The sequence below is a fragment of the Pelobates fuscus genome, chromosome 5 (assembly GCF_036172605.1).
Source record: "Pelobates fuscus isolate aPelFus1 chromosome 5, aPelFus1.pri, whole genome shotgun sequence".
Classification (NCBI taxonomy): domain Eukaryota; kingdom Metazoa; phylum Chordata; class Amphibia; order Anura; family Pelobatidae; genus Pelobates; species Pelobates fuscus.
Window position 1 is genome coordinate 351950826 of NC_086321.1, and position 24941 is coordinate 351975766.

The window sequence follows — 24941 nt, forward strand, 5'->3', positions numbered from 1 at the left end:
GATTCCCTGTCTAATAGTTCCCCTAAAGAGCAGTGTTTTTAATTAATTTCTCTAATAGAGGGAGCACACCTTTCCCTGCCTCAACATTACTACCATATCTGCAAGATTTACTAGTTCCACAATACATTTGCAGTATGAACGGTTATGCCAACATTAATCCACTAAATTCAGGTTCTGGTTTTAGTTAGGTGCGCATAAGATCTTGTTAGGAAATCAACTTGCTGTAATTCTTGCTCATTCATAGCTACATTAGGATAGTGCAACTCTTCAACACGTGATTCTGGGACCTATATTCCTGTTGACTATTCTGATAAACACCACTAGATGGCATCAGTGAAGCGTATTTATAGGTTTTACCCTGATATCCCACCCAACTGTTGGCCCACAGATCTATGATAGGAAAACCTACTTATTTCTGGTTGCTCCCCATTCCCCAGTGGTGTATGGTTTAGGTTTGCGCCATGATTTTGTTGCATAGACACACAATCCCATGAAAGTAAAAAATAATAGAAATACAGTGAGAAAGTGTGTGGTAGCTAAACAGCCACAAGCCACCTAAGTGCGAACCCCTTCTACCACTTATATAGAAATACAAATAATACATACAATAGGTGGAACACACTTCTGTAAATTAAGCCTAGAGCCAAAATGACATGGCTATTATGTGCAGCACGGTGGGACTCAATAGGATGTCCCCATCCTTCTTGGTATTACTTCTTGTGTAGTTGGAAGGCAGCAGTAGGAAAATGCAGTATTCCAATGTGTTTTTCCAATAAGGAAATTTTATTGTTGATGGAAATAAATCTTCCCAGTTAAAATACTATATATATATATATATATATATATATATATATATGTAATAGACAAATTTGTCCAAATAAAAGTTCAAGATGTAGACTGTATATGTCCAAAATGCGTTTCGCCCTATGGTGGGGGCTTCCTCAGTTGGTATCAGTCGATATTATAAATACAGGCCTTTCAGCGTCTTTATATACTATAAATCTCTTTTACTTCCGGGTTTTCTCCGTGTGGAACGCATCATGCGTTCCACCGCTGGTTCCATGCGCGTCACTTCCGGTTCCTGTTCTCGGAATGCGCCAATGATATCCCGCCGTCGGTTTAGGCACGTCACTTCCGGTTTCTGTTCCTGGGACGCACCTATGACGTCACTGGAACGCATAGTACCGAATCTATGCGTTCCACTGCGGATAGATCAGTTTTCTATATTGTCCCAAGGCTACTATGCATATATCTATCTGAATCATGTAAATTAAGAAGCAATGTATCACCACAACGTTGTGTATTAAAAAGTACAGTATATACAATATACATTATATAGATATCCTGTGTAAAACATTTTATTGAACATAAATAGATATATAAACCATTAATTGATACCCACATGCAGTGTGTTTTATTGGAAGTGACAACTCAAAGTGTGAGTGCAAACATAAAATTCTCCCAATTTGAAACGGGTATAAAAACAATATATAAAAGGGGAACTAAAACCCAAGCATTAAAGTTAAATAAAATGACAGATCACAGTCTGAATTAAGACCATGGGGTATTAAAATCAAAGATGAATTTCATCTCTTCAGAGCCTATTTTTTTTTTTTTATTGTAATCTCCACCTCTCCAATCCTTTTTCACTTTTTAATGGGTAAAAGAGGTGTTCTGGATTAAGATTGTGATGGGTTTTGAAATGATTAGAAACACTATGGGTTTCTAGACCTTTTTTAAATGTTTCGAACATGTTCAGAGATTCGAACGTTTAAATTTCTAATGGTTCTACCTATATATAATAAATCACAGGGACATTTCAGTAAATAAATAACTCCTTTAGAGAAACAAGTTAGTTGATCTTTTAAAATAAAATCAATCTTCGTATGTTCGTTAAGATTATTTATGTGCCTTTTAGGATTTTTAGTTCTGCAGGCTAAACATGTCCCACGCCCAAAGAAACCTTTACTTTGATTTAAAAAATGTGATATATTTTTGGATGGGCCCTCACTACTGTGAACTAAAGATCTTCTTAGGTTAGCTGCGCCTCTATAAATAATTTTTGGTCCTGTTGGTAATAGGCTTTTTAGGATAGGATCTCTCTGTAAAATGTACCAGTGTTTATTAATGACTGTTTATTTTTATTTATTGTTCCCGTTGAAATTACATATAAAATGTGCTTCATTATTATTAGGATTTCTTTGATGTTTATAGACTAATAATCGTTCTCTAGGGGTATCTTGAATTTCCTTCATAGCTTCAATTAATTTGGTCTCTTCATAGCCCTTTTCTAAAAATTGTTTCTTAATCATATTCGCTTGGTTGATCTTGTTCGTTCGTACAATTTCGGCGAATTCGTAAGAACTGACCACACAATCCCATGAAACTGGTCTTAATATCTTAATTGCACTGATTTCTTCTGTGTATTGCTGAACTCTCTCTATTACCTTGTGTAAGCCCCTCCATTAATGTATTGATGGTTCTCTGAGCTCTTATACCTTTTGGGATTTAACATTCCCCTTTAGAGTGAAGTGTTGTAGTTCATGCTAAATATGTCAATTGAAGGGGGGAGGGGGGGGGGAGGGGGTGTAGCAAAAGCACATGGGGAAGAAAAGTTTTTTAAAAAACATGGCACAAAGAATTTATTTTTTAGGAATAGAAGTGCACTTACCGTTTCTTCACCACGTATTCAGTGCGGTTGTTCCCTCCAACAGTGTTCACCGCTGCCGCAATCTTCCTCCACATTTTGTTTTTCGTTGCACGTGTTGTCTTTTTGGCTGCTCCCCCAAACATACATTGGTAGTACTGGCAAAGCTTGTTTACCAGTACTGTATTCTCCTCTGCACCAAAGCTATCTGCGTACTTATTCTTCCTCCCAGGACATACTGATTTTAAGATTCTAGGCTTTCTTTGCCTTTTCTTGCTTCTCCTTCATCCTGGCCAGAGTGACCAATGCCCCCCTCCACTATATCCATGGGTGGATCACTTGAGGAGCTGGAGGAGGACATGACCACTTCTGGCAAGGTCCCTATGAAAGTGCCTAAAATGGCTGACAGGGTGGTGGTCTGGCTGAGCTCCAAAATGGCTGAATGGCTGGCCTATTGAAAATCTGGATAGATTTTGCATTGAAGGACTGCCTTGAGTTGATACTTTTATTTTTTACAGTTTTGTCTGGCAGTATGTAAAAGCCTATTTAATTGGCTCCTACTTTCCCACTCCCTGCTAAAATGATACTGTGTTGCCAGTACCACCTGTCAGGGAAGCATGATGACTCATGAGCCCCCAAAAACTAAGCAAAAGCAATGCATTGCATTTGCAATGTCATTCGACATGCGAATGACTATAGTAAGTGGTGTTTGGTAGTTTACTAATAGTGCCAATACATTTTCATGCGATTGGCAGCGTTCGTGCATTTGACGGTTCGGGAGTTTTAGGCGTAAATTAAACGAAATACAGCATTCAATGCCATGTTAGAGAAATGTACAAAATTTGAAACGAATGGGTTTTACTGAGTTCGGTTGAAGCTATTCGGTATTTAGGGATTAGGGAACATAGTTTTATGAATTCATTTGGTTCAATTAAAGGAACAAGCCGAATGAACAAACGAGTTTACCCGAAACGAAAATACTAACTAATATCGTACGAAAACTAATGGAATAATTGACGAATTTCGGTTCTGACTAAACTACTTTATTTTTCGTGCGAATACATTCGTACGAAACGAAAATTTCTGAAGTGCCCAAGTATAAATATATACCAGGTAGACCAAAAGTAGACCGACATACAGTGGCATCAATGAATGTCACAACAGGAGTCATTTTAATTGCAGGCATTTAAATATATGTGGCATTTGGAAAGAAAATAGTGGAGGGCAGGTATAAAAATGGATTCTGCAGCATATTCATTGATTTAACTGTATACCTACTTTTTGGCAACCCTATATAGAGCAAATGAGCATTGTGGTGTCATAGGGTTGTAGTTAAATATACACTGCACAAAGAAATGGAACACCAAAAGGACACATCCTAGATCTGAATGAATTAAATATTCTTCTGAAATTACTTTGTTCTTTACTTAGTTGAATGTGCTGACAACAAAACCACTGTCAGTCCCTTCGGGATCCATCCCTCATTCATCTTAATAAAGGTGAGGTAATCTAGACTTTTTTGACCTAGGCGACTTCTCTTCTCAGTGACAATACCTCCTGCTGCACTGAAGGTCCTTTCTGACAGGACACTTGAAGCGGGGCAGGCCAGAAGTTCTATCGCAAATTGGGATAGCACAGGCCGCAGGTCAAGCCTGCACACCCAGTAGTCAAGGGGTTCATTGCTCCTCAGTGTCTATCTGCAGTTAAGGCGAGGTAGTCTGCTACCTGTCGGTCGAGTCGTTCTCTGAGGGTGGATCCCGAAGGGCTGTGGCGATGCATAGGACTTAAAAAGCTCTGCATGTCCTCCATCAACAACACGTCTGTAAAGCGTCCTGTCCTTGCCGTCGTGGGAGGAGGAGGAGGATTACTTTCACCTCTTCCCCGTTAGATTCCCGTTGTGCTGTGACATCACCCTTATACGCTGTGTAAAGCATACTTTTTTTTTATAACAAATAAGGAGAGGTTTGAGGTTTTTTTTTTTAAAAATAAGAACATGTGGTGCGGGAAGAGCAACAAGACATTAATTAAGGAGTGTTGTTGAGTGCATCTCTCATGGATCAAATTGTAGAACATGCGGGCAATGTACTTATAACCGAAGAGGTCAGTTGGTCCATAAGTCGATTTGTCATCGATTTTCACATCCAATATAAAGCAGGATCTCTAGTTTAAGCCGGTTTGCCTTCAACATTCTCCTGGCCGCTAGAGTAAGTTCAAAGTCTTTGGAAGTAATGGTAATCTGAAGCAATCACGAAATGTCATTTTTATAAATCACCCCCATTTTTTCTGCTATAATAAAAAATGTCCATTTTTGGGAGAAGAAGGATGTAGAAAGTGTACTGTGTATGTAGATAAATAATTTTGCAGAATAAAGTAGACTAAGCAACAGTTGATCTAATTTTCTCATCGTCTTTCTGGGTGGATCCTTCAAGAAAGTCGTTTAGGGCTCTCCATAAAGCACGGACATTTCCCTCCCCAAAGCCGTCTGCTCCCCTACGCTCAATGAGTTCCAAATAGAATGAGTCCTTGCTCCAAAGGGGCTCGGCAAACACCTGCAAAAGGTATCCGTTTGGCATGTCGCTGTTTTGGGACTTTGCATCCAAAAGAATCCCAAACTGTGAGAGGATTTCTGCTTGTAGCCCTACACCCCGGATTTCCTCCTGCTTTGAGGGGTCAGAGTAATATGTTGGAGGTTGGCTAGTAAAACATACTCCCTGATTAGCCATGGACCGAGCAGTCTTGAAGATATCTGTGGCAAATAGGCCAACATGCTGAATACCTCCTTCTTTGTGATGATTTAGGAACAGATCTAACTGGTTGGTTCCTTCCTGTGGCAAAGATTCTGCCAACACCAACTTACTACATTTTCCAAGCTCTGGGGAATCCATTGCAGTCAAACGAAGACCGATGTTGGGCCCACTAATTTCAAAACCTCTATCGCAATCCTCTTCTTTGCTCAGAGGGAAATGTTTGAAACCAAAACATCGTTCATACCACTTTATTATGTGTGGTGAGCTCCCACGTGGACAGGCATAAGTGACATGGTCAATGCAGGTCAAGTCACCAGGAACAACAGGATTACTGTCGCTTCTCAGGTTCTGGAACTCCGGAAGAAAGTTGTCTCCGTAACTTGTGCGGTCAATTAATGTATGACGCACATTTCCAACCACAGATTTCACTACACAAAATGTAACCGAGCCATAGTCATCATGGACTTCTGTAGGAGGAACTAGCAGCTGGCATCTTTCGTTAAGTAGCTGCTGGCAAAAGCCTGGTACGTCCTCCACATCAAAGCTGACATTGCAAGCGGTATCTGGAGATGGCAATGGAACAGCCGCATCATACAGCATGGACGATCCTTTGGTAGTCTTCTGGTTGTTTTCATTAACCATGAACACCATTCCTCCATTTCTCAGGGCCACTTGGCTTGGACTTCTACCATCTAGCCCTCGAGCAGCAAATGGCTGAAATTGATACTTGGTCATCAACTCCTGGACAACTCTTCTGAGCATTGGATACCTGGAGGATGATGTGGCTTAACCGGATCAGACGAGACGTCATTGTAAAGGGTTTCTGGACTGGACTGGACTGGCCCCACGTGTGTCTGCTGGCTGAATCGTAAAGCATACTTTTTAATTTATTTTGCAAATGCTGCATCCTTTCCGACTTGTTGTAATTTGGTAATTAATCTCTGGAAGGTGACACAGACTAAAATGCAAACCCGTTTCAACTCGATAGGAGTCTTCAGTGCATAAAATGTTCAAACTGCTGCTATTTAAATCCGCTGCTTGAAAGACTGCCGGTCACATTGGGCGGAAGTTTCGGCTGTTCCGGCGTCAGTCATTTCTGACATTATGGCGCGAATTCATCATCCTTCATAATAGCCTTTCCCCATTCGAGGCAAAGTCCTCCATATTGCTTTGGGGCAACTATAGCTCATTACTGATTATAAACACATAATGTATATACATCAAACGAAAGTAAAACAAAAAACACAAATATAGACATTCAGCCCTAATTTAAACATATAGAGGTAGTTGTAAATTCAAATCTTCATTGTTTGTGCCATAGATAAAAACCTCTTGGGATCAAATGTATGGTGAGACAAATCTCTACAGTAAAATCACATATGTGGAAACTTAGACCTATACATATGAATGTACAAACGCATACATATAAAAAGTATATAGTGAAGACTGGATGGGCATAGGGGGCTTAGTATAAAGGTTTGTGTGTGTGTATGTATAAAGTGTATAATAAACTAGATTCTTGAACAAATATTACATGTACATATAAAAATATAATATTTACAAAGGGTCAATTCAAAGTCTAAATTGAGACCATTTGGGACAGTCTAACTCAAATAGCCACCTTACTCTCTTTTACTTAATTCTTTAAAATTGTCCTCGCCCCTCCAGTCTTTTTTTTTTTTTTTGACTGGTAGTAAAACTGATATGTGAAGGATTCCTGTTGTGATATTGTGCAGAAACGCTGTTTAGTATACCCCCTCTGTATGTTGCCCATATGCTCCCGTATACCTATTTTAAATGATCTAGTGGTCATCCCCCACGTATTGTAGTCCACAGGGGCACCAGAGGAGGTATCACATTGGTAAAATGGTACATCAGAATAGTTACTTTTATACTCTTTGCTAGTAGATTTAGAAATAAATTTAGTCTGCATGTCTTTTTTTTTTAAATTGTTTTTTTGACAAGCTGTGCACATCTTGCAGGGAAAAAAAACACTTTTGATTTAAAAACAGACTTATTTACTTTAATAATTTTTTTTTAACCAAAAAGGTCTGATTTTTTTTTTTTGGTACCCCTGTATACAAGTCTTGGTCTCTAATTATTAGGTCTTCCGTTTTTTTGTTTTTTAAAATATACCAGTATTTATTAATGATGGATCTTATTCGGTTGGCATCGCCATAAAAATCGAAAATTAAAAGCGGTTCTTCTGTTTTTAATAGTGGTCTCTTTATTCTTATATTGTAGCAGAGATTATCTCTTTTTCTCTACGAAAAATGTTTTAAGACGTTGGGCTTGTTTATTGTATCACTGCAATTTAACTGGCTTTTCGGTACATTACATAGCCATGGGTCGTAATGGCAGCTTGTAGTGGCAATATAACCATTGACATCCACTGGTTTAAAGAATGTCCTCGTGTGGATTTGGTTCTGAATATAAATTTCTAAATCAAAAAATTGCACTTTTGTTTGACGAATATGGCTAGTTTAAAATATTCCTATGCTTGCTGTTAAGGCCATCTAGAATTTTGTCTAGAGAGATCCTGGTACCCTTCCATGTAAAAAAAAGGTATCGTCTATGTATCTGCGATAGAGGACCAGACCCGCATCCCCATCGTCACGCCCTGGTAGGAAAGATTCCTCCCTATGGGACAAACAAATTGGCGTAACTGGGAGTGAATCTGATCCCCATCGCAGTACCAAGTTGTAAAAAGGAGCTGTCAAACTAGAAAGTTATTTGTTAAAATTAAACAAATACGCTCTATAATCACTTGACTGTCAATAAACTTTTTGCTCTGTATTAAAAAAATGTTTGGTAGCTTTGCAGCCCAACTCGTTTGAAATCGTGTATATAAACTAGATACGTCACACGTTACCAAATGAACACTTGGAACACTGCGGTTAGGATCGTTACAATGTATTCATAAGGCAAAGTATTCATTACCCTACATTGAAAGATTATATCCTTGAATATTCTGTTTTTGCAAGTATGCATCTGGTAGCTGTTTGAACATCTGTATGGGCTCTGATAAAACCACTTCTTCAGGCAGAGAATTCCACATCCTGATTGTTCTTACAGTAAAAAAACCTTTCCTTTGCCTTAGACGAAATCTTCTTTCTTCCAGTCTAAACGCATGACCTCTTGTCCTATGTAAAGTCCGGTTTGTGAATAGATTTCCACACAATGGATTGTATTGGCCCCAAATATATATTTGTATAATGTTATCATATCCCCTTTCAGGCGACGTTTTTCTAAACTAAATATGTTTAAATTTGTTAACCTTTCTTCATAGCTGATATGTTCCATTCCTTTTATTAATTTTGTAGCCCGCCTCTGCACTTTTTCTAGTGCCATAATATCCTTCTTTAGAACAGGTGCCCAAAATTGCACAGCATATTCAATATGTGGTCTTACCAGTGATTTTATAAAGAGGCAAAATGACATTCTCCTCCCGAGAATGAATACCCTACTGGCCTTGGCCACTGCTGATTGACATTGCACATTGTTGCATAGTTTGTCTATTACAATTGTCGTGACGACAAATGGTACCAAATTTTTGTAACACTATGAGGGCTTACGCAGAAGCCAGCATTTACTTATGCATTACAATACTTCGTATTTAGGCTGTTGCAGTTTACGCAAAAGCCTTCGTTAACATTGTATTACCGTGGCGGTTCGTGCGATCCCTGCAACATAATGTATTGTCACTTTTAGGTTTTACAACTTCATAACTTCATGAAGGGTTTAACACTAAGCAAAAAAAGGAAAAGGGGGGGCCTTTTCTTATTTTTAATCTCTTGTTTTACTTTTTCTACTAAGCCACATTGGTTTTAATTTGTTTCTTTTATATTTATTTCCCAATGGTACATACTGAGAAATGTACCTTTCTAATATTTGTTGGAAGATGATCCATTTATCCTCAGTGTTCTTTTCATTAAAGAGTTTATGCCAGTCAATATATTGTAAAGGCAAAAGCACATGGGGAAAAAAAAAGTTTTTTAAAAAACATGGCACAAAGAATTTATTTTTTAGGAATAGAAGTGCACTTACCGTTTCTTCACCACGTATTCAGTGCGGTTGTTCCCTCCAACAGTGTTCACCGCTGCCGCAATCTTCCTCCACATTTTGTTTTTCGTTGCACGTGTTGTCTTTTTGGCTGCTCCCCCAAACATACATTGGTAGTACTGGCAAAGCTTGTTTACCAGTACTGTATTCTCCTCTGCACCAAAGCTATCTGCGTACTTATTCTTCCTCCCAGGACATACTGATTTTAAGATTCTAGGCTTTCTTTGCCTTTTCTTGCTTCTCCTTCATCCTGGCCAGAGTGACCAATGCCCCCCTCCACTATATCCATGGGTGGATCACTTGAGGAGCTGGAGGAGGACATGACCACTTCTGGCAAGGTCCCTATGAAAGTGCCTAAAATGGCTGACAGGGTGGTGGTCTGGCTGAGCTCCAAAATGGCTGAATGGCTGGCCTATTGAAAATCTGGATAGATTTTGCATTGAAGGACTGCCTTGAGTTGATACTTTTATTTTTTACAGTTTTGTCTGGCAGTATGTAAAAGCCTATTTAATTGGCTCCTACTTTCCCACTCCCTGCTAAAATGATACTGTGTTGCCAGTACCACCTGTCAGGGAAGCATGATGACTCATGAGCCCCCAAAAACTAAGCAAAAGCAATGCATTGCATTTGCAATGTCATTCGACATGCGAATGACTATAGTAAGTGGTGTTTGGTAGTTTACTAATAGTGCCAATACATTTTCATGCGATTGGCAGCGTTCGTGCATTTGACGGTTCGGGAGTTTTAGGCGTAAATTAAACGAAATACAGCATTCAATGCCATGTTAGAGAAATGTACAAAATTTGAAACGAATGGGTTTTACTGAGTTCGGTTGAAGCTATTCGGTATTTAGGGATTAGGGAACATAGTTTTATGAATTCATTTGGTTCAATTAAAGGAACAAGCCGAATGAACAAACGAGTTTACCCGAAACGAAAATACTAACTAATATCGTACGAAAACTAATGGAATAATTGACGAATTTCGGTTCTGACTAAACTACTTTATTTTTCGTGCGAATACATTCGTACGAAACGAAAATTTCTGAAGTGCCCAAGTATAAATATATACCAGGTAGACCAAAAGTAGACCGACATACAGTGGCATCAATGAATGTCACAACAGGAGTCATTTTAATTGCAGGCATTTAAATATATGTGGCATTTGGAAAGAAAATAGTGGAGGGCAGGTATAAAAATGGATTCTGCAGCATATTCATTGATTTAACTGTATACCTACTTTTTGGCAACCCTATATAGAGCAAATGAGCATTGTGGTGTCATAGGGTTGTAGTTAAATATACACTGCACAAAGAAATGGAACACCAAAAGGACACATCCTAGATCTGAATGAATTAAATATTCTTCTGAAATTACTTTGTTCTTTACTTAGTTGAATGTGCTGACAACAAAACCACTGTCAGTCCCTTCGGGATCCATCCCTCATTCATCTTAATAAAGGTGAGGTAATCTAGACTTTTTTGACCTAGGCGACTTCTCTTCTCAGTGACAATACCTCCTGCTGCACTGAAGGTCCTTTCTGACAGGACACTTGAAGCGGGGCAGGCCAGAAGTTCTATCGCAAATTGGGATAGCACAGGCCGCAGGTCAAGCCTGCACACCCAGTAGTCAAGGGGTTCATTGCTCCTCAGTGTCTATCTGCAGTTAAGGCGAGGTAGTCTGCTACCTGTCGGTCGAGTCGTTCTCTGAGGGTGGATCCCGAAGGGCTGTGGCGATGCATAGGACTTAAAAAGCTCTGCATGTCCTCCATCAACAACACGTCTGTAAAGCGTCCTGTCCTTGCCGTCGTGGGAGGAGGAGGAGGTGTGTCCCGTTGTGCTGTGACATCACCCTTATACGCTGTGTAAAGCATACTTTTTTTATAACAAATAAGGAGAGGTTTGAGGTTTTTTTTTAAAAATAAGAACATGTGGTGAGGGAAGAGCAACAAGACATTAATTAAGGAGTGTTGTTGAGTGCATCTCTCATGGATCAAATTGTAGAACATGCGGGCAATGTACTTATAACCGAAGAGGTCAGTTGGTCCATAAGTCGATTTGTCATTGATTTTCACATCCAATATAAAGCAGGATCTCTAGTTTAAGCCGGTTTGCCTTCAACATTCTCCTGGCAGCTAGAGTAAGTTCAAAGTCTTTGGAAGTAATGGTAATCTGAAGCAATCACGAAATGTCATTTTTATAAATCACCCCCATTTTTTCTGCTATAATAAAAAATGTCCATTTTTGGGAGAAGAAGGATGTAGAAAGTGTACTGTGTATGTAGATAAATAATTTTGCAGAATAAAGTAGACTAAGCAACAGTTGATCTAATTTTCTCATCGTCTTTCTGGGTGGATCCTTCAAGAAAGTCGTTTAGGGCTCTCCATAAAGCACGGACATTTCCCTCCCCAAAGCCGTCTGCTCCCCTACGCTCAATGAGTTCCAAATAGAATGAGTCCTTGCTCCAAAGGGGCTCGGCAAACACCTGCAAAAGGTATCCGTTTGGCATGTCGCTGTTTTGGGACTTTGCATCCAAAAGAATCCCAAACTGTGAGAGGATTTCTGCTTGTAGCCCTACACCCCGGATTTCCTCCTGCTTTGAGGGGTCAGAGTAATATGTTGGAGGTTGGCTAGTAAAACATACTCCCTGATTAGCCATGGACCGAGCAGTCTTGAAGATATCTGTGGCAAATAGGCCAACATGCTGAATACCTCCTTCTTTGTGATGATTTAGGAACAGATCTAACTGGTTGGTTCCTTCCTGTGGCAAAGATTCTGCCAACACCAACTTACTACATTTTCCAAGCTCTGGGGAATCCATTGCAGTCAAACGAAGACCGATGTTGGGCCCACTAATTTCAAAACCTCTATCGCAATCCTCTTCTTTGCTCAGAGGGAAATGTTTGAAACCAAAACATCGTTCATACCACTTTATTATGTGTGGTGAGCTCCCACGTGGACAGGCATAAGTGACATGGTCAATGCAGGTCAAGTCACCAGGAACAACAGGATTACTGTCGCTTCTCAGGTTCTGGAACTCCGGAAGAAAGTTGTCTCCGTAACTTGTGCGGTCAATTAATGTATGACGCACATTTCCAACCACAGATTTCACTACACAAAATGTAACCGAGCCATAGTCATCATGGACTTCTGTAGGAGGAACTAGCAGCTGGCATCTTTCGTTAAGTAGCTGCTGGCAAAAGCCTGGTACGTCCTCCACATCAAAGCTGACATTGCAAGCGGTATCTGGAGATGGCAATGGAACAGCCGCATCATACAGCATGGACGATCCTTTGGTAGTCTTCTGGTTGTTTTCATTAACCATGAACACCATTCCTCCATTTCTCAGGGCCACTTGGCTTGGACTTCTACCATCTAGCCCTCGAGCAGCAAATGGCTGAAATTGATACTTGGTCATCAACTCCTGGACAACTCTTCTGAGCATTGGATACCTGGAGGATGATGTGGCTTAACCGGATCAGACGAGACGTCATTGTAAAGGGTTTCTGGACTGGACTGGACTGGCCCCACGTGTGTCTGCTGGCTGAATCGTAAAGCATACTTTTTAATTTATTTTGCAAATGCTGCATCCTTTCCGACTTGTTGTAATTTGGTAATTAATCTCTGGAAGGTGACACAGACTAAAATGCAAACCCGTTTCAACTCGATAGGAGTCTTCAGTGCATAAAATGTTCAAACTGCTGCTATTTAAATCCGCTGCTTGAAAGACTGCCGGTCACATTGGGCGGAAGTTTCGGCTGTTCCGGCGTCAGTCATTTCTGACATTATGGCGCGAATTCATCATCCTTCATAATAGCCTTTCCCCATTCGAGGCAAAGTCCTCCATATTGCTTTGGGGCAACTATAGCTCATTACTGATTATAAACACATAATGTATATACATCAAACGAAAGTAAAACAAAAAACACAAATATAGACATTCAGCCCTAATTTAAACATATAGAGGTAGTTGTAAATTCAAATCTTCATTGTTTGTGCCATAGATAAAAACCTCTTGGGATCAAATGTATGGTGAGACAAATCTCTACAGTAAAATCACATATGTGGAAACTTAGACCTATACATATGAATGTACAAACGCATACATATAAAAAGTATATAGTGAAGACTGGATGGGCATAGGGGGCTTAGTATAAAGGTTTGTGTGTGTGTATGTATAAAGTGTATAATAAACTAGATTCTTGAACAAATATTACATGTACATATAAAAATATAATATTTACAAAGGGTCAATTCAAAGTCTAAATTGAGACCATTTGGGACAGTCTAACTCAAATAGCCACCTTACTCTCTTTTACTTAATTCTTTAAAATTGTCCTCGCCCCTCCAGTCTTTTTTTTTTTTTTTGACTGGTAGTAAAACTGATATGTGAAGGATTCCTGTTGTGATATTGTGCAGAAACGCTGTTTAGTATACCCCCTCTGTATGTTGCCCATATGCTCCCGTATACCTATTTTAAATGATCTAGTGGTCATCCCCCACGTATTGTAGTCCACAGGGGCACCAGAGGAGGTATCACATTGGTAAAATGGTACATCAGAATAGTTACTTTTATACTCTTTGCTAGTAGATTTAGAAATAAATTTAGTCTGCATGTCGTTTTTTTGACAAGCTGTGCACATCTTGCAGGGAAAAAAAACACTTTTGATTTAAAAACAGACTTATTTACTTTAATAATTTTTTTTTAACCAAAAAGGTCTGATTTTTTTTTTTTGGTACCCCTGTATACAAGTCTTGGTCTCTAATTATTAGGTCTTCCGTTTTTTTGTTTTTTAAAATATACCAGTATTTATTAATGATGGATCTTATTCGGTTGGCATCGCCATAAAAATCGAAAATTAAAAGCGGTTCTTCTGTTTTTAATAGTGGTCTCTTTATTCTTATATTGTAGCAGAGATTATCTCTTTTTCTCTACGAAAAATGTTTTAAGACGTTGGGCTTGTTTATTGTATCACTGCAATTTAACTGGCTTTTCGGTACATTACATAGCCATGGGTCGTAATGGCAGCTTGTAGTGGCAATATAACCATTGACATCCACTGGTTTAAAGAATGTCCTCGTGTGGATTTGGTTCTGAATATAAATTTCTAAATCAAAAAATTGCACTTTTGTTTGACGAATATGGCTAGTTTAAAATATTCCTATGCTTGCTGTTAAGGCCATCTAGAATTTTGTCTAGAGAGATCCTGGTACCCTTCCATGTAAAAAAAAGGTATCGTCTATGTATCTGCGATAGAGGACCAGACCCGCATCCCCATCGTCACGCCCTGGTAGGAAAGATTCCTCCCTATGGGACAAACAAATTGGCGTAACTGGGAGTGAATCTGATCCCCATCGCAGTACCAAGTTGTAAAAAGGAGCTGTCAAACTAGAAAGTTATTTGTTAAAATTAAACAAATACGCTCTATAATCACTTGACTGTCAATAAACTTTTTGCTCTGTATTAAAAAAATGTTTGGTAGCTTTGCAGCCCAACTCGTTTGAAATCGTGTATATAAACTAGATACGTCACACGTTACCAAATGAACACTTGGAACACTGCGGTTAGGATCGTTACAATGTATTCATAAGGCAAAGTATTCATTACCCTACATTGAAAGATTATATCCTTGAATATTCTGTTTTTGCAAGTATGCATCTGGTAGCTGTTTGAACATCTGTATGGGCTCTGATAAAACCACTTCTTCAGGCAGAGAATTCCACATCCTGATTGTTCTTACAGTAAAAAAACCTTTCCTTTGCCTTAGACGAAATCTTCTTTCTTCCAGTCTAAACGCATGACCTCTTGTCCTATGTAAAGTCCGGTTTGTGAATAGATTTCCACACAATGGATTGTATTGGCCCCAAATATATATTTGTATAATGTTATCATATCCCCTTTCAGGCGACGTTTTTCTAAACTAAATATGTTTAAATTTGTTAACCTTTCTTCATAGCTGATATGTTCCATTCCTTTTATTAATTTTGTAGCCCGCCTCTGCACTTTTTCTAGTGCCATAATATCCTTCTTTAGAACAGGTGCCCAAAATTGCACAGCATATTCAATATGTGGTCTTACCAGTGATTTTATAAAGAGGCAAAATGACATTCTCCTCCCGAGAATGAATACCCTACTGGCCTTGGCCACTGCTGATTGACATTGCACATTGTTGCATAGTTTGTCTATTACAATTGTCGTGACGACAAATGGTACCAAATTTTTGTAACACTATGAGGGCTTACGCAGAAGCCAGCATTTACTTATGCATTACAATACTTCGTATTTAGGCTGTTGCAGTTTACGCAAAAGCCTTCGTTAACATTGTATTACCGTGGCGGTTCGTGCGATCCCTGCAACATAATGTATTGTCACTTTTAGGTTTTACAACTTCATAACTTCATGAAGGGTTTAACACTAAGCAAAAAAAGGAAAAGGGGGGGCCTTTTCTTATTTTTAATCTCTTGTTTTACTTTTTCTACTAAGCCACATTGGTTTTAATTTGTTTCTTTTATATTTATTTCCCAATGGTACATACTGAGAAATGTACCTTTCTAATATTTGTTGGAAGATGATCCATTTATCCTCAGTGTTCTTTTCATTAAAGAGTTTATGCCAGTCAATATATTGTAAAGGCAAAAGCACATGGGGAAAAAAAAAGTTTTTTAAAAAACATGGCACAAAGAATTTATTTTTTAGGAATAGAAGTGCACTTACCGTTTCTTCACCACGTATTCAGTGCGGTTGTTCCCTCCAACAGTGTTCACCGCTGCCGCAATCTTCCTCCACATTTTGTTTTTCGTTGCACGTGTTGTCTTTTTGGCTGCTCCCCCAAACATACATTGGTAGTACTGGCAAAGCTTGTTTACCAGTACTGTATTCTCCTCTGCACCAAAGCTATCTGCGTACTTATTCTTCCTCCCAGGACATACTGATTTTAAGATTCTAGGCTTTCTTTGCCTTTTCTTGCTTCTCCTTCATCCTGGCCAGAGTGACCAATGCCCCCCTCCACTATATCCATGGGTGGATCACTTGAGGAGCTGGAGGAGGACATGACCACTTCTGGCAAGGTCCCTATGAAAGTGCCTAAAATGGCTGACAGGGTGGTGGTCTGGCTGAGCTCCAAAATGGCTGAATGGCTGGCCTATTGAAAATCTGGATAGATTTTGCATTGAAGGACTGCCTTGAGTTGATACTTTTATTTTTTACAGTTTTGTCTGGCAGTATGTAAAAGCCTATTTAATTGGCTCCTACTTTCCCACTCCCTGCTAAAATGATACTGTGTTGCCAGTACCACCTGTCAGGGAAGCATGATGACTCATGAGCCCCCAAAAACTAAGCAAAAGCAATGCATTGCATTTGCAATGTCATTCGACATGCGAATGACTATAGTAAGTGGTGTTTGGTAGTTTACTAATAGTGCCAATACATTTTCATGCGATTGGCAGCGTTCGTGCATTTGACGGTTCGGGAGTTTTAGGCGTAAATTAAACGAAATACAGCATTCAATGCCATGTTAGAGAAATGTACAAAATTTGAAACGAATGGGTTTTACTGAGTTCGGTTGAAGCTATTCGGTATTTAGGGATTAGGGAACATAGTTTTATGAATTCATTTGGTTCAATTAAAGGAACAAGCCGAATGAACAAACGAGTTTACCCGAAACGAAAATACTAACTAATATCGTACGAAAACTAATGGAATAATTGACGAATTTCGGTTCTGACTAAACTACTTTATTTTTCGTGCGAATACATTCGTACGAAACGAAAATTTCTGAAGTGCCCAAGTATAAATATATACCAGGTAGACCAAAAGTAGACCGACATACAGTGGCATCAATGAATGTCACAACAGGAGTCATTTTAATTGCAGGCATTTAAATATATGTGGCATTTGGAAAGAAAATAGTGGAGGGCAGGTATAAAAATGGATTCTGCAGCATATTCATTGATTTAACTGTATACCTACTTTTTGGCAACCCTATATAGAGCAAATGAGCATTGTGGTGTCATAGGGTTGTAGTTAAATATACACTGCACAAAGAAATGGAACACCAAAAGGACACATCCTAGATCTGAATGAATTAAATATTCTTCTGAAATTACTTTGTTCTTTACTTAGTTGAATGTGCTGACAACAAAACCACTGTCAGTCCCTTCGGGATCCATCCCTCATTCATCTTAATAAAGGTGAGGTAATCTAGACTTTTTTGACCTAGGCGACTTCTCTTCTCAGTGACAATACCTCCTGCTGCACTGAAGGTCCTTTCTGACAGGACACTTGAAGCGGGGCAGGCCAGAAGTTCTATCGCAAATTGGGATAGCACAGGCCGCAGGTCAAGCCTGCACACCCAGTAGTCAAGGGGTTCATTGCTCCTCAGTGTCTATCTGCAGTTAAGGCGAGGTAGTCTGCTACCTGTCGGTCGAGTCGTTCTCTGAGGGTGGATCCCGAAGGGCTGTGGCGATGCATAGGACTTAAAAAGCTCTGCATGTCCTCCATCAACAACACGTCTGTAAAGCGTCCTGTCCTTGCCGTCGTGGGAGGAGGAGGAGGTGTGTCCCGTTGTGCTGTGACATCACCCTTATACGCTGTGTAAAGCATACTTTTTTTTATAACAAATAAGGAGAGGTTTGAGGTTTTTTTTTAAAAATAAGAACATGTGGTGAGGGAAGAGCAACAAGACATTAATTAAGGAGTGTTGTTGAGTGCATCTCTCATGGATCAAATTGTAGAACATGCGGGCAATGTACTTATAACCGAAGAGGTCAGTTGGTCCATAAGTCGATTTGTCATTGATTTTCACATCCAATATAAAGCAGGATCTCTAGTTTAAGCCGGTTTGCCTTCAACATTCTCCTGGCCGCTAGAGTAAGTTCAAAGTCTTTGGAAGTAATGGTAATCTGAAGCAATCACGAAATGTCATTTTTATAAATCACCCCCATTTTTTCTGCTATAATAAAAAATGTCCATTTTTGGGAGAAGAAGGATGTAGAAAGTGTACTGTGTATGTAGATAAATAATTTTGCAGAATAAAGTAGACTAAGCAACAGTTGATCTAATTTTCTCATCGTCTTTCTGGGTGGATCCTTCAAGAAAGTCGTTTAGGGCTCTCCATAAAGCACGGACATTTCCCTCCCCAAAGCCGTCTGCTCCCCTACGCTCAATGAGTTCCAAATAGAATGAGTCCTTGCTCCAAAGGGGCTCGGCAAACACCTGCAAAAGGTATCCGTTTGGCATGTCGCTGTTTTGGGACTTTGCATCCAAAAGAATCCCAAACTGTGAGAGGATTTCTGCTTGTAGCCCTACACCCCGGATTTCCTCCTGCTTTGAGGGGTCAGAGTAATATGTTGGAGGTTGGCTAGTAAAACATACTCCCTGATTAGCCATGGACCGAGCAGTCTTGAAGATATCTGTGGCAAATAGGCCAACATGCTGAATACCTCCTTCTTTGTGATGATTTAGGAACAGATCTAACTGGTTGGTTCCTTCCTGTGGCAAAGATTCTGCCAACACCAACTTACTACATTTTCCAAGCTCTGGGGAATCCATTGCAGTCAAACGAAGACCGATGTTGGGCCCACTAATTTCAAAACCTCTATCGCAATCCTCTTCTTTGCTCAGAGGGAAATGTTTGAAACCAAAACATCGTTCATACCACTTTATTATGTGTGGTGAGCTCCCACGTGGACAGGCATAAGTGACATGGTCAATGCAGGTCAAGTCACCAGGAACAACAGGATTACTGTCGCTTCTCAGGTTCTGGAACTCCGGAAGAAAGTTGTCTCCGTAACTTGTGCGGTCAATTAATGTATGACGCACATTTCCAACCACAGATTTCACTACACAAAATGTAACCGAGCCATAGTCATCATGGACTTCTGTAGGAGGAACTAGCAGCTGGCATCTTTCGTTAAGTAGCTGCTGGCAAAAGCCTGGTACGTCCTCCACATCAAAGCTGACATTGCAAGCGGTATCTGGAGATGGCAATGGAACAGCCGCATCATACAGCATGGACGATCCTTTGGTAGTCTTCTGGTTGTTTTCATTAACCATGAACACCATTCCTCCATTTCTCAGGGCCACTTGGCTTGGACTTCTACCATCTAGCCCTCGAGCAGCAAATGGCTGAAATTGATACTTGGTCATCAACTCCTGGACAACTCTTCTGAGCATTGGATACCTGGAGGATGATGTGGCTTAACCGGATCAGACGAGACGTCATTGTAAAGGGTTTCTGGACTGGACTGGACTGGCCCCACGTGTGTCTGCTGGCTGAATCGTAAAGCATACTTTTTAATTTATTTTGCAAATGCTGCATCCTTTCCGACTTGTTGTAATTTGGTAATTAATCTCTGGAAGGTGACACAGACTAAAATGCAAACCCGTTTCAACTCGATAGGAGTCTTCAGTGCATAAAATGTTCAAACTGCTGCTATTTAAATCCGCTGCTTGAAAGACTGCCGGTCACATTGGGCGGAAGTTTCGGCTGTTCCGGCGTCAGTCATTTCTGACATTATGGCGCGAATTCATCATCCTTCATAATAGCCTTTCCCCATTCGAGGCAAAGTCCTCCATATTGCTTTGGGGCAACTATAGCTCATTACTGATTATAAACACATAATGTATATACATCAAACGAAAGTAAAACAAAAAACACAAATATAGACATTCAGCCCTAATTTAAACATATAGAGGTAGTTGTAAATTCAAATCTTCATTGTTTGTGCCATAGATAAAAACCTCTTGGGATCAAATGTATGGTGAGACAAATCTCTACAGTAAAATCACATATGTGGAAACTTAGACCTATACATATGAATGTACAAACGCATACATATAAAAAGTATATAGTGAAGACTGGATGGGCATAGGGGGCTTAGTATAAAGGTTTGTGTGTGTGTATGTATAAAGTGTATAATAAACTAGATTCTTGAACAAATATTACATGTACATATAAAAATATAATATTTACAAAGGGTCAATTCAAAGTCTAAATTGAGACCATTTGGGACAGTCTAACTCAAATAGCCACCTTACTCTCTTTTACTTAATTCTTTAAAATTGTCCTCGCCCCTCCAGTCTTTTTTTTTTTTTTTGACTGGTAGTAAAACTGATATGTGAAGGATTCCTGTTGTGATATTGTGCAGAAACGCTGTTTAGTATACCCCCTCTGTATGTTGCCCATATGCTCCCGTATACCTATTTTAAATGATCTAGTGGTCATCCCCCACGTATTGTAGTCCACAGGGGCACCAGAGGAGGTATCACATTGGTAAAATGGTACATCAGAATAGTTACTTTTATACTCTTTGCTAGTAGATTTAGAAATAAATTTAGTCTGCATGTCTTTTTTTTTTAAATTGTTTTTTTGACAAGCTGTGCACATCTTGCAGGGAAAAAAAACACTTTTGATTTAAAAACAGACTTATTTACTTTAATAATTTTTTTTTAACCAAAAAGGTCTGATTTTTTTTTTTTGGTACCCCTGTATACAAGTCTTGGTCTCTAATTATTAGGTCTTCCGTTTTTTTGTTTTTTAAAATATACCAGTATTTATTAATGATGGATCTTATTCGGTTGGCATCGCCATAAAAATCGAAAATTAAAAGCGGTTCTTCTGTTTTTAATAGTGGTCTCTTTATTCTTATATTGTAGCAGAGATTATCTCTTTTTCTCTACGAAAAATGTTTTAAGACGTTGGGCTTGTTTATTGTATCACTGCAATTTAACTGGCTTTTCGGTACATTACATAGCCATGGGTCGTAATGGCAGCTTGTAGTGGCAATATAACCATTGACATCCACTGGTTTAAAGAATGTCCTCGTGTGGATTTGGTTCTGAATATAAATTTCTAAATCAAAAAATTGCACTTTTGTTTGACTAATATGGCTAGTTTAAAATATTCCTATGCTTGCTGTTAAGGCCATCTAGAATTTTGTCTAGAGAGATCCTGGTACCCTTCCATGTAAAAAAAAGGTATCGTCTATGTATCTGCGATAGAGGACCAGACCCGCATCCCCATCGTCACGCCCTGGTAGGAAAGATTCCTCCCTATGGGACAAACAAATTGGCGTAACTGGGAGTGAATCTGATCCCCATCGCAGTACCAAGTTGTAAAAAGGAGCTGTCAAACTAGAAAGTTATTTGTTAAAATTAAACAAATACGCTCTATAATCACTTGACTGTCAATAAACTTTTTGCTCTGTATTAAAAAAATGTTTGGTAGCTTTGCAGCCCAACTCGTTTGAAATCGTGTATATAAACTAGATACGTCACACGTTACCAAATGAACACTTGGAACACTGCGGTTAGGATCGTTACAATGTATTCATAAGGCAAAGTATTCATTACCCTACATTGAAAGATTATATCCTTGAATATTCTGTTTTTGCAAGTATGCATCTGGTAGCTGTTTGAACATCTGTATGGGCTCTGATAAAACCACTTCTTCAGGCAGAGAATTCCACATCCTGATTGTTCTTACAGTAAAAAAACCTTTCCTTTGCCTTAGACGAAATCTTCTTTCTTCCAGTCTAAACGCATGACCTCTTGTCCTATGTAAAGTCCGGTTTGTGAATAGATTTCCACACAATGGATTGTATTGGCCCCAAATATATATTTGTATAATGTTATCATATCCCCTTTCAGGCGACGTTTTTCTAAACTAAATATGTTTAAATTTGTTAACCTTTCTTCATAGCTGATATGTTCCATTCCTTTTATTAATTTTGTAGCCCGCCTCTGCACTTTTTCTAGTGCCATAATATCCTTCTTTAGAACAGGTGCCCAAAATTGCACAGCATATTCAATATGTGGTCTTACCAGTGATTTTATAAAGAGGCAAAATGACATTCTCCTCCCGAGAATGAATACCCTACTGGCCTTGGCCACTGCTGATTGACATTGCACATTGTTGCATAGTTTGTCTATTACAATTGTCGTGACGACAAATGGTACCAAATTTTTGTAACACTATGAGGGCTTACGCAGAAGCCAGCATTTACTTATGCATTACAATACTTCGTATTTAGGCTGTTGCAGTTTACGCAAAAGCCTTCGTTAACATTGTATTACCGTGGCGGTTCGTGCGATCCCTGCAACATAATGTATTGTCACTTTTAGGTTTTACAACTTCATAACTTCATGAAGGGTTTAACACTAAGCAAAAAAAGGAAAAGGGGGGGCCTTTTCTTATTTTTAATCTCTTGTTTTACTTTTTCTACTAAGCCACATTGGTTTTAATTTGTTTCTTTTATATTTATTTCCCAATGGTACATACTGAGAAATGTACCTTTCTAATATTTGTTGGAAGATGATCCATTTATCCTCAGTGTTCTTTTCATTAAAGAGTTTATGCCAGTCAATATATTGTAAAGGCAAAAGCACATGGGGAAAAAAAAAGTTTTTTAAAAAACATGGCACAAAGAATTTATTTTTTAGGAATAGAAGTGCACTTACCGTTTCTTCACCACGTATTCAGTGCGGTTGTTCCCTCCAACAGTGTTCACCGCTGCCGCAATCTTCCTCCACATTTTGTTTTTCGTTGCACGTGTTGTCTTTTTGGCTGCTCCCCCAAACATACATTGGTAGTACTGGCAAAGCTTGTTTACCAGTACTGTATTCTCCTCTGCACCAAAGCTATCTGCGTACTTATTCTTCCTCCCAGGACATACTGATTTTAAGATTCTAGGCTTTCTTTGCCTTTTCTTGCTTCTCCTTCATCCTGGCCAGAGTGACCAATGCCCCCCTCCACTATATCCATGGGTGGATCACTTGAGGAGCTGGAGGAGGACATGACCACTTCTGGCAAGGTCCCTATGAAAGTGCCTAAAATGGCTGACAGGGTGGTGGTCTGGCTGAGCTCCAAAATGGCTGAATGGCTGGCCTATTGAAAATCTGGATAGATTTTGCATTGAAGGACTGCCTTGAGTTGATACTTTTATTTTTTACAGTTTTGTCTGGCAGTATGTAAAAGCCTATTTAATTGGCTCCTACTTTCCCACTCCCTGCTAAAATGATACTGTGTTGCCAGTACCACCTGTCAGGGAAGCATGATGACTCATGAGCCCCCAAAAACTAAGCAAAAGCAATGCATTGCATTTGCAATGTCATTCGACATGCGAATGACTATAGTAAGTGGTGTTTGGTAGTTTACTAATAGTGCCAATACATTTTCATGCGATTGGCAGCGTTCGTGCATTTGACGGTTCGGGAGTTTTAGGCGTAAATTAAACGAAATACAGCATTCAATGCCATGTTAGAGAAATGTACAAAATTTGAAACGAATGGGTTTTACTGAGTTCGGTTGAAGCTATTCGGTATTTAGGGATTAGGGAACATAGTTTTATGAATTCATTTGGTTCAATTAAAGGAACAAGCCGAATGAACAAACGAGTTTACCCGAAACGAAAATACTAACTAATATCGTACGAAAACTAATGGAATAATTGACGAATTTCGGTTCTGACTAAACTACTTTATTTTTCGTGCGAATACATTTGTACGAAACGAAAATTTCTGAAGTGCCCAAGTATAAATATATACCAGGTAGACCAAAAGTAGACCGACATACAGTGGCATCAATGAATGTCACAACAGGAGTCATTTTAATTGCAGGCATTTAAATATATGTGGCATTTGGAAAGAAAATAGTGGAGGGCAGGTATAAAAATGGATTCTGCAGCATATTCATTGATTTAACTGTATACCTACTTTTTGGCAACCCTATATAGAGCAAATGAGCATTGTGGTGTCATAGGGTTGTAGTTAAATATACACTGCACAAAGAAATGGAACACCAAAAGGACACATCCTAGATCTGAATGAATTAAATATTCTTCTGAAATTACTTTGTTCTTTACTTAGTTGAATGTGCTGACAACAAAACCACTGTCAGTCCCTTCGGGATCCATCCCTCATTCATCTTAATAAAGGTGAGGTAATCTAGACTTTTTTGACCTAGGCGACTTCTCTTCTCAGTGACAATACCTCCTGCTGCACTGAAGGTCCTTTCTGACAGGACACTTGAAGCGGGGCAGGCCAGAAGTTCTATCGCAAATTGGGATAGCACAGGCCGCAGGTCAAGCCTGCACACCCAGTAGTCAAGGGGTTCATTGCTCCTCAGTGTCTATCTGCAGTTAAGGCGAGGTAGTCTGCTACCTGTCGGTCGAGTCGTTCTCTGAGGGTGGATCCCGAAGGGCTGTGGCGATGCATAGGACTTAAAAAGCTCTGCATGTCCTCCATCAACAACACGTCTGTAAAGCGTCCTGTCCTTGCCGTCGTGGGAGGAGGAGGAGGATTACTTTCACCTCTTCCCCGTTAGATTCCCGTTGTGCTGTGACATCACCCTTATACGCTGTGTAAAGCATACTTTTTTTTATAACAAATAAGGAGAGGTTTGAGTTTTTTTTTTTTAAAAAATAAGAACATGTGGTGAGGGAAGAGCAACAAGACATTAATTAAGGAGTGTTGTTGAGTGCATCTCTC

At 39.3% G+C, this 24941-nt stretch overlaps 3 pseudogenes; all 3 read right to left on the reverse strand.

Moving 5' to 3' along the window:
* Window positions 1-5001: 5001 nt before the first annotated feature.
* LOC134610350 (4-hydroxyphenylpyruvate dioxygenase-like protein) lies at window positions 5002-6205 on the reverse strand (annotated as a pseudogene).
* Window positions 6206-11765: 5560 nt separating this feature from the next.
* On the reverse strand, window positions 11766-12948 carry LOC134612268 (4-hydroxyphenylpyruvate dioxygenase-like protein; annotated as a pseudogene).
* Window positions 12949-18494: 5546 nt separating this feature from the next.
* LOC134612269 (4-hydroxyphenylpyruvate dioxygenase-like protein) lies at window positions 18495-19677 on the reverse strand (annotated as a pseudogene).
* Between the last annotated feature and the right edge of the window lie 5264 nt (window positions 19678-24941).